This window comes from Vigna unguiculata, chromosome 7, assembly GCF_004118075.2.
Source record: "Vigna unguiculata cultivar IT97K-499-35 chromosome 7, ASM411807v1, whole genome shotgun sequence".
NCBI classification, from domain to species: Eukaryota; Viridiplantae; Streptophyta; class Magnoliopsida; order Fabales; family Fabaceae; genus Vigna; species Vigna unguiculata.
In genome coordinates this window covers 26,099,934-26,109,796 of record NC_040285.1, presented here as the reverse complement: position 1 = coordinate 26,109,796, position 9,863 = coordinate 26,099,934, and the positions used below count along the sequence as shown (strand labels likewise).

Below are 9,863 nucleotides of genomic sequence, written 5' to 3'. Positions count from 1 at the left end.
TCTCAATGTTAACTACTTTAACTATAATTATTTATCTATTAATTTTAACTTAATTCGATCACCAATTCGGTGCAACCTCAGGAATACTTTCAACTTATACAAAAATATTTAACTTTATGATCTGTTCAACAAAAACAATTGTACATAAATGTTTACACAAGTACATATGACTAAAAATAATTATACATAGTCTTTAAAAGACAAAGTCCTAAAATTTTATATTGTAGATGCTCTTTACTTAAAATTCAATTGCTGTATATATCATCCCTCTTTCTTTATCCTGAGATAAGAACAGGAACTTTTTTTTTTTTTCGTGAAATTTCAAAACTCTACTGCCAACCTTAAAGTGAATCAAGAAGCTAACAATTACACTATTACAGTGATGATTTTTAAATTTAGACTGATCATTAATCGTGCCCATAGACAATCAGGATAGATCTAGTATTTAATTGTAAAGAAGTAACATGCAATATTGAGAACATTATTAACTGCTCATCAAAAACATGTCCATAACTAACATAATATTCTGAAATCTCACCACAGCATAATACTCTCCCTGTATATCTAATATTCTGAACTACCGTAGTTTGTAATGGATATGTATTGAAATGTTAACTTTGGACAGCCAGTCCAATTCTGTTTTACTGAAGGAGAAATGTCACTTATAATACCATCCCATGGTAACTAAAAGCTCAGAGCAGGGGTTGAAAAGAAAGTAAAGACGCACTTGTATATAAAAGAAATATAGAGAAAGAAGACATATAACATAATCGAAAAGCCAAAATTATGTTACAGACAATATATCCACAACCCACAAACGAGATCAAATAAAGAGCAAGGACTAACTAATTAATTGTGTAAGGCCCATTAATTTTGGTTTACTAATTTTCTGTCCTAGAGTAAAGGGCTGCCCCTTGTGCTTGGGCCTAGAGCTGGCCCAACTGATAAAACCTGTTCCAGTTGCCCTAACGCTCCACTTTTCCTTGCATTCACAAAAATCACAGCCATTTCCCTAACTGATACGCTAGAGCTCTGCTAGGGTTTGTCCTTGTCTCGAACCAGTCCGTCCCAAAAGCTCAACTAGTGATTTCTATTCCACGTAAGTGACTCTAAAACTATTGTACTTACTTTCTAAAGCTTTACATTCGTGTTCCACCGATTAAAGTTCGAAATTAAACAAGATGATGGTGAGGTTATTTTCCAGCATTCATTTGGACAATAGTAACACTTAAACAAGAACATATCTTAACAATGGCAGATAAAAAAAAAAAAAAAAAAAAAAGAAACACAAAAAACCATTGTACTCTGTTCTTTACTATTCTTTGTACGCATGTGCGATGGGAATAAACAAAAGGAATAGCAGATGTAACTATGCTCATCTCAAACCATTCATACATTCATGAACATCAATATCAAATCACGTTAACATAAGCTCTAATTCATACATCCATGAACATCAACAGCAACATCAAGTCAAGCTAAGGAGGATTTAAGAACACTTACCGTTTTTATTATGTAACTCTCTGCACCTTCCAATTTTGAAATTTGGGACCAGACTGAGAGCAGATGTTGCTTCCTGCTCCTTCAGCCATCATGACCATGCCACAGACCCTTCCCAATACAAAACCATGATAGCATAGCATGCTTGGTTCTGACAAAAGAGAGGCCTTACGTTACCTTTTTCTTTCCCCTTTCCCTTCTCTCTTTTTTTTTTCTTCCTTTTTGTTTTTATTAAACTAGAATGAGAGACGTAAAAAAAAAAGAGTTGTAATAATAGAAAGAAAAATAATGTAATAATCAAAATAATAAGCCCAAATAAACAAATAAATAAATAAAACAAAACTAAAATAAAATATATAAAAAAAACAATAATAATAATAAAATAAATAGATAATTATTTTTCTCAAACCAAAACATATTTTTTCTTTTCTTTTCTTAATTACTTATTTATTTATTCTTCTCAATTGAACTTTAATTAATTAATTATTTATTTTATTTTATCATTGTTACCCGGACGAAATTGGGTGTTGACAATCTGTGTATGGAAATATGCCTAATGGTTTGCTATATATGCGTGACATGATTCATAAATGATGAATGATGGGGGTTGGGGGAAACTTGGCATGTGAAATGAATGTGTGGTTTGAAACTAAAGGAACATGGTATTGATATATGAGGCCCTAGACTCATGGGATGGTGATGATCAGAGACATGGATTCGAAATGTGATACGAATGAGGAATTAATCACAGGGGTTGGTATGAAATTGTAAATATGATTTAATATTCTTTTACTTCTGATTTATGAATGTTGGTCCGTGTCAGCGTGTAAATTCCTTTGGGTCTCTCGGTGGGACCTCCGGGGTCGTGCTTCAGTGGTCAGGACGTAATTCCATGGCCCCTGTTAGTGGGTGTCCATGGTGGTGCCCCATCTGTATAACTAGGTAAGGATTCAAGTTAAGGTTGCATCCTGACACTCTAAGGAGTCAGTTAGTCTCACTTAGAGCGGACTGACTCCTGTGGTGAGAGTAGCAGGAGGCCTGAAATTCATTAAGGACTAACCTTGTGGTGAGGGAAATTTGATTCATCGTAACACTTGTAATACTTAGCTCAGGATCGAGCAGCTCGGGGGTGAGCAGAGATATCCACCACAAGTGCAAGCATCCGTTGAATCCGACTAAGTTATACGTATCCGGATGAGTCGAGTCGAGTCGTAGTGTATTGAATGGAGAGTCATAACATGCTTGGCTGATATATGGATATGGGATGATGAAAATATATTTGACTGTATGATGAATATGTTGTTGACTCTAGCTTACCCGTTTTGTTGCATGGTTGTATTGTATGTGGCTGTTCTTTCTTGCGATGATCATCAATTTGATTGATGGGAGCAGATGGGCGAGGTTCTCGTGGTCAACAAGGGAATGGTGATTCCGCTGCTTAGCCATCTGGGCTGGAGTCATTTTATTCATGATTTCTTTAGGGCTACGGCCCCTGTATCGTTTTATGCTTTCATACTCTACACTTTTTGTTAGAATTGTATATGGTTTATGTTGGCATCGTGGTGTACCAGGTTGTAGAGGTTGTGTTAAGGACTCCAAAACTATACTATTGTACTTTTATCGCGTGACGTTTCTTTTAATTTTGTTTAATAATTAAATAGGACGTTATAAATGGTCCAACAATACATTTAGGAAGTGTACTGGATTGACTTTTAAAAGAATATTTTGACATAAAAAATCCTTCTATTATCAAGGAGGGAATGGTTTATGAGTGAGAAAGAAAAATCTAGAACCGGAAAAAGATAGAATCTTTGAATATCTCAGGGTTTGGATGGAAATTTATTATGGGAGTAATATTTAAATATCCTACTAAAAATTTATATGAAATCTATTAAAGTCCATCTCAAGAAACACCTTATTGGAATTTGTATACTTTTAGCACCAATAGACTTTTATAGTCGGTAAAAAATCTCAATTGAATGTATTCTTATCCAGAAAAAAGTGTTTCAAGATTCTTAGAAATTCTACTCCAATACATCCCTTGCACTTATTTACAATATAAACTTCTGACATTGAGGAACTATATTCGGTATGATTATGTCTTGAGACTGAAGCTATCTGCTACATTAACAACTACCTTTGAACTGCTGAAAGACACAGAAAGAAAATGCAGCAATTTCGCAGTCGATGAAATAAGAAAGAAAAACAAACATAAATATCAGTTTGAGTGCTTCTAACCCTCCTCGCAGTGATTTTGGTAATATTATAATGAGAATGCTTCTCACCTTCCTCTAGTAATGTTGTTGACAACTCGCTTAGATAATTTTTAGGTACAATTTTATAATTTTGTGTACAATATTATAATTTGAAATTGTATTTTTGTATGCTTATACTTATTTCTTTAATAGTTAAAGGCAATGGCGGATCATAATTGGAGTAGGGGTGGTCGTGGCCCCCACAATTTTTTTATTTTTCTTATATTATATTATATATATTAATTATTTTTAATTTTTAAATTATATGTAACATGTATTAAAAATTGAAAGAAATTAAATTAGGTATCTTTCTACTTATTTTACAGGACATAACATTTAATATTAATAAATAATAAAACATAATCAAATGTAAGAAAGAATAAAAATATTTATTAAAATATTTCTTATTTTATTTTTTATTGTATTTTTAAGTTTTTCACAAATTATATTGATCTCATACTCTGACATGTTAAATACAAACTTAATAATTACAGGAGAAAAAGATTGTACTACTTGTTTTTTTATAGCCATCCTTTTATTGGGACTTGATTGTCATCGTTTTTTTCCTTTAGTAACTCTTAATCTTTATTTTTTAATTAAATTATGATAAATTATTTTTTAATCTTAAACTTAAAAAAGAAATAAGTATATTGATCAAGAATGAAAGAATATATTTATTTCTTAATAGTGATAAAAAGAAAGCTATGGGTGAAGATGAAAACAATACAAATTTAATATCTTATCTTTATGTATCATGATACAAATGATCATGTTGTTCAATTAGAGGAACATGTTTTATATTAATTCTTTGGAATATGTTTATATTTACATTGAAAAAGAAATAGTTGAAAATTTTAGTTTTAATTCAATTATTGATGAGTTCAAAGATGGGAAAGAACTAATGACAATTCTTTGTAAATGTGTGATTTTTGTATAGATATACGATTATATTAAATTATTTGTTCATTTTTATTGTGCTAGTGCAATGATTAAATATATATATTTCAAATTTTGAGTATATTATTTCGGCTCCGCAAACATTATTAGTCAAGATACGTCTCTGGTTGAAGGATGCATTTCCAATCATATGTGTTGGTAGATTATGAGTCAGCTATGAGTTTTAAAGGGTATGATGGATATTTAGTTAGGTCAAATTTAAGGTGTGGTGGAAAAAGCTCTCGTGTATCTAATATCTAGGGGAAGATAGTGTTCTTATTAATATGCTTTATGGAGGGAGTTAAAGGTCATGAAGATGTTTTAATTTTAGTTTTGATATGAATGATTTATATTTGATTTAAGTTTAATAAAGTTTTGAGGAATACTATCTATCTACTCATTTTAAACTATATGAATTATAACTATCTATCTACTAATTTTAACTTAATCCGATGGTACAACCTAAGGAATACTTTCAAGTTATATAAAAATATTTAACTTCATTATCTGTTCAACAACAACAATTGTACATATGACTAAAAGTAATTATACATAGTGTTTAAAAGACAAAGTCCTAAAATTTTATATTGTAGATGCTCTTTACTTAAAAGGTAGTCACTAATTAAAGGATAATGATAGGTAAATCTTCAAAGACGTGATCCAAACAGGTAAATCTTCAAATATCTTCTAAATAACGTCAATGATATCATGTGGATGATCTTCCTTCCTTGACGAATGCAAAATTATACCGTGTGAGATCAATGTCGTTTTGACTTCTCTGAATGTCCTGCATCCACCACAAAAACTTAATTTAACATGCAGACAAAGAGAAAAAAAAAAAAAAAGCACAAACCCAAATAGATATGTAAAAACACCTGAATATTTTGCTCTCTTCGCAGAACGGTGACCCTCTCGTTGTCGTTCTTTATCAGAATCCCTTTCTCGATCCCTATGTCTGGATTTTGTTCTGTACCTGTTCCTGCGTGTCTCTCCGGTGACCTCTGTTTTACGGTCCGACTTGGACTTTTGTTCCTCTTTTGTCCCTCCGTCAGTACCCATGCCTTTCGATTCATCATCAGACATTTTAAAATCTTTGACCTCATCAATGGCTACCTTGACCATAACACCCTTGCCACCAATGGATTCAACGTTATCTTCTCCTTGAGGACCCTTTGGCATAGAGGGATCGGTATGAACGAGTGGACTATGGTGTAGAACATCCTACAAATTGTCAATGAAATAAAATATGTTATGACCACAACAGTATAAACATTTGTCAATAATGCAAGTTTGGACATTGGTTCAACCGTCCACAGATGCAGATACAGTGATATGGCAAATTACAGTTTAGATGTGGATGAAGTGGGTATCACCTTTGGTGGTGTTGATTGAGACTTTGATTCCAGTGATTTATTGGAGAATGTAAAGTCTCCATCCTTGCAGAAGGGTATATATTGTGCCTTTGGAAGGCTATAAAGGTGAGCCAAAACCCTACACACTTCATCAATGCCAGATTTCTCCCCGTCAAAAGCCTTCCACCATGGTGGGTTCTCAGGAAGGGGTACTTGGAACCTACGAGCAGCAGCATATACAACTCCACACGCCACCACCTCACTCTTAAATCGAACACACAATGTAGTTCTCAAACTGCACGAAAAAAGTGTCACCGAACCAGAAAAAATAATGTTATAGTATAACGACTGTGGATGTATGGAAAACCACAGAAACGCACAAGCAGCAAAATAAAAAATAATATATGTAATTATGTACCTATCATTAGCCATATTCCAAGCTTCCTGCCTCAATTCTGGAGGTGTTTTAAGGGTAGCAAGGTAGTTTAATATAAACTTATGAGGATGTTCAGCATGACAAATGAACCCCATTTCATTCAAAATATGTCGTTCTGTTCTGCTCAATTCCATTCTCAAATCAACATATTTCTGTTCACGAAGAAAAAGAAAAAAGAAAACATTCAAAATATGAAATAACTGAATTATTGAAATGAATGTCATAGAATGTGAAGAAAAGTAAAAATTAGAAGCTTCTGACCTTGGAATATAAGTCTAAGTGTTCCCTGGGAAAGTTCTCCCTCCTGCACTCCATCTCGTGAAAAACAATGATTACTTGTCTGGCTTTTCTAGGATTTTCCTCCAGTTTTGAAGCCAACCATACACAGCTTGCAGCAACTTTCTGCAGAGAGACGCTATGAGCATAATAATCCATAGAAAATAGAGAATATAATATATCACAAGATAATAATGACCTTGACATTGAACCGTGCAAACGACTTCTTGCAATAGAAACGATGAAACAGAACCTGTCCAGTCGCCATGACTGACTGTGGTCTGTCTAAGAATTAAGGTAACAATAACATTATGAAACAAGCATGGAAGAAAGATGAGAATGAGAATGAAGAGAATCAAAAGGATACAATCTGAGCAAAATGCCGCTTTCTTGGACAAGATCACAGCCATAGATTCTAAGGGTGGTCTCGGTGGCTTCATCTATGCCATCTTTTCTAGAAGGTGAGTTTGCTAACTGCTCGTCGGTGAGGTAGAACGTGTCAATTCCGGTGTATATCATCCTCTTTCTTTATCCTGAGATAAGAACAGAAACAGTTTTATTCATTAAATTTCTAAACTCTGCTGCCAAAACTTTAAAGTGAATCAAGAAGCTAACAAGATAAGAAAATTACACTATTAATACAGTTTTTAGATTGTTTAGATTAGAGTAGTCTTTAATCGTGCCCAGTTTATCGTAGCCGATAGTGATAATGAGTAATAAACAATGGTGATATATGAATGAGAAAGAAAAATCCCACAAACTCTATTTAATCTTATTATTTCTATCACCAGAAATCTTTCTTAACTTTGCAATATATCTTTATAAAGATTTTGTTTCATCTTATATTTTGATGACTTCACTAGATATACTATCTTAATCTTTTATAATAAAATAAATTTTCTATTAGATTAATTTATTTTAATATAAAAAAATAATAATATCACAATTAAAAATGAATTATAGTATAATATATTATATATTTTTAGTATAATATTAAATAAAAATATATAATTCAAATAAAAAGACATATATTATAATAATAATAATTATTATTATTATTATATAACTACTAGCGTAAACACAGATGCGATACACGTGTGTATGCATTTTTTAAATATACGTAATATTATATTAGTAGGTGAATAAAAATTATATTTATTAAAAATAAAGTGAAATATATCAGAACACATAAAAAAATAACCATTAATAAAAAAAAAAATAGACATTCGATTTTATAAAAAACTTGTAAAATTAACTGTTAATTTTTAAAAATTTAATAAATTATTATATTTAAAGGGTAAAATTGATATTTTAAAATGTGACCACAAAAAGAGGAATCTTTATATATTGTTATAGATAAAAAATAATATTTTAATTTAAATGGGAAAAATCATACATTAAAAAATATATAATTAAATAAAAAAAACACATAAAAGTTACTTCGTAAAACTAATAAAAGTTCAGATATATCTACAATGATGATGTTATAAAATGAAGGTTCAGATTTTCTTTGAATTAATATAAATTCTTTTATATTAAAAGAAAAACTACGAATATTATTTTAAATTATATAAAAAAATTATAAAATTACCTTTTTAGAGTCTCTTCTCTACTTCTCCGGGCTTTCTTTCTCTTTCTTCCTCCTTCTCTCCGTTCTGCTGCGACTGGATCACTTCTCCACTTCTTTCTATCTCCTTCCCTGCGTTAGTTTTCTTCCAACTGTGTTCTTTCTCGACTCAAGAACTCCAATTCCCAAACCAACGTTAAAAAGTAAATTCCTTCCTCTAATTGTTATACATTATTTTATTCTAATTTATAGAATAATTTGTTTTAAATAAGATATTTATTTTATTTTTATTCTGATTTTTATTTTATTTTATTTTAATTGAAAATATTAAAAATTATGTTATTGATTTCTTTCTTTATTTTACTTTTTTTTTAATTTCTCATTATTTTATGAAAAATAAGAATACTACAACAAAAATGAGTTACAAGACAAGAATTTGGTGACAAATGCAACTTTTGTCGCCCTCTATTATTTGTGAATAACTTTTTACTTACGACAAATATTAACTATAACAGTGGTAAACTAAAAGATTTTCATAATAATTGTATTAAAAAGAATCTAAACACATGTCATAAAATTTCATTAAAATACTAACATAAATAAAATTATTTATTTTATTTTAAGAATATAATTAATATATAAATTATAAATATTTATAAATTCATTTTCATTTGTTATTAGTGATAAATTATTTATTATTACAATACTAAAATATTTGTTTTAATAATAACAATAAATGTATAACAAATTTATTTTTATATATTTAACAAATTTATATATATATATATATATATATATATATATATATATATATATATATATATATATATATATATGTGTGTGTGTGTGCGTGATAAAAAGTATTAAATTTGTATCTGATTTGAATATACGATATTTCTTTCATAGATATTATTTTCATTTTCGTGACAATGTAACTAATTTTATAATAAATATAAATTTTGTCAATATTTATATATTATTTATAATTATCTTCCAATTTGTCACAAAAGTTCATTTTAAAAATGATAATATATATATATATATATATATATATATATCACAAATAATTGTTTATTAATCTAAAATATCATATAATAAAATTATTAAATATTTATAAATTAATAATGATCACATAATATTAATTATTATTATAATATAACTTAATTGTTTTTGTGACAATATAATTAATAGTGATAGATAGATGTGACTACTTCTTAAAAGTTTTATTAAAGACAACGAAATGTACATTTAACAAATCGTATTATGATAAAATTACTTTTCTTATAAGACTAAAATATTAACTTTCATTATATTATTGGTAATTGTTCAAAAATAATAAATTTGTTTTAGGTTAGATTTGAAATCCAGTTCTTTTATTTAAAAAAGTAATTTTATTCCACTATGCGACTTTACAATCATGTTATTTATTTTATTAATATATTTAATTATCTATATTTACATTTTCTTTTACTTTTTTTTATAATAATAATAAATAATGTATCCATTTTAAATTGAAATTAAACATATAAAATTCCAAATGT

General features: G+C 29.3%; 1 pseudogene; it reads right to left on the bottom strand.

The window, feature by feature from the left end:
* Window positions 1-5,434: 5,434 nt before the first annotated feature.
* Window positions 5,435-7,274, bottom strand: LOC114191343 (annotated as a pseudogene).
* Between the last annotated feature and the right edge of the window lie 2,589 nt (window positions 7,275-9,863).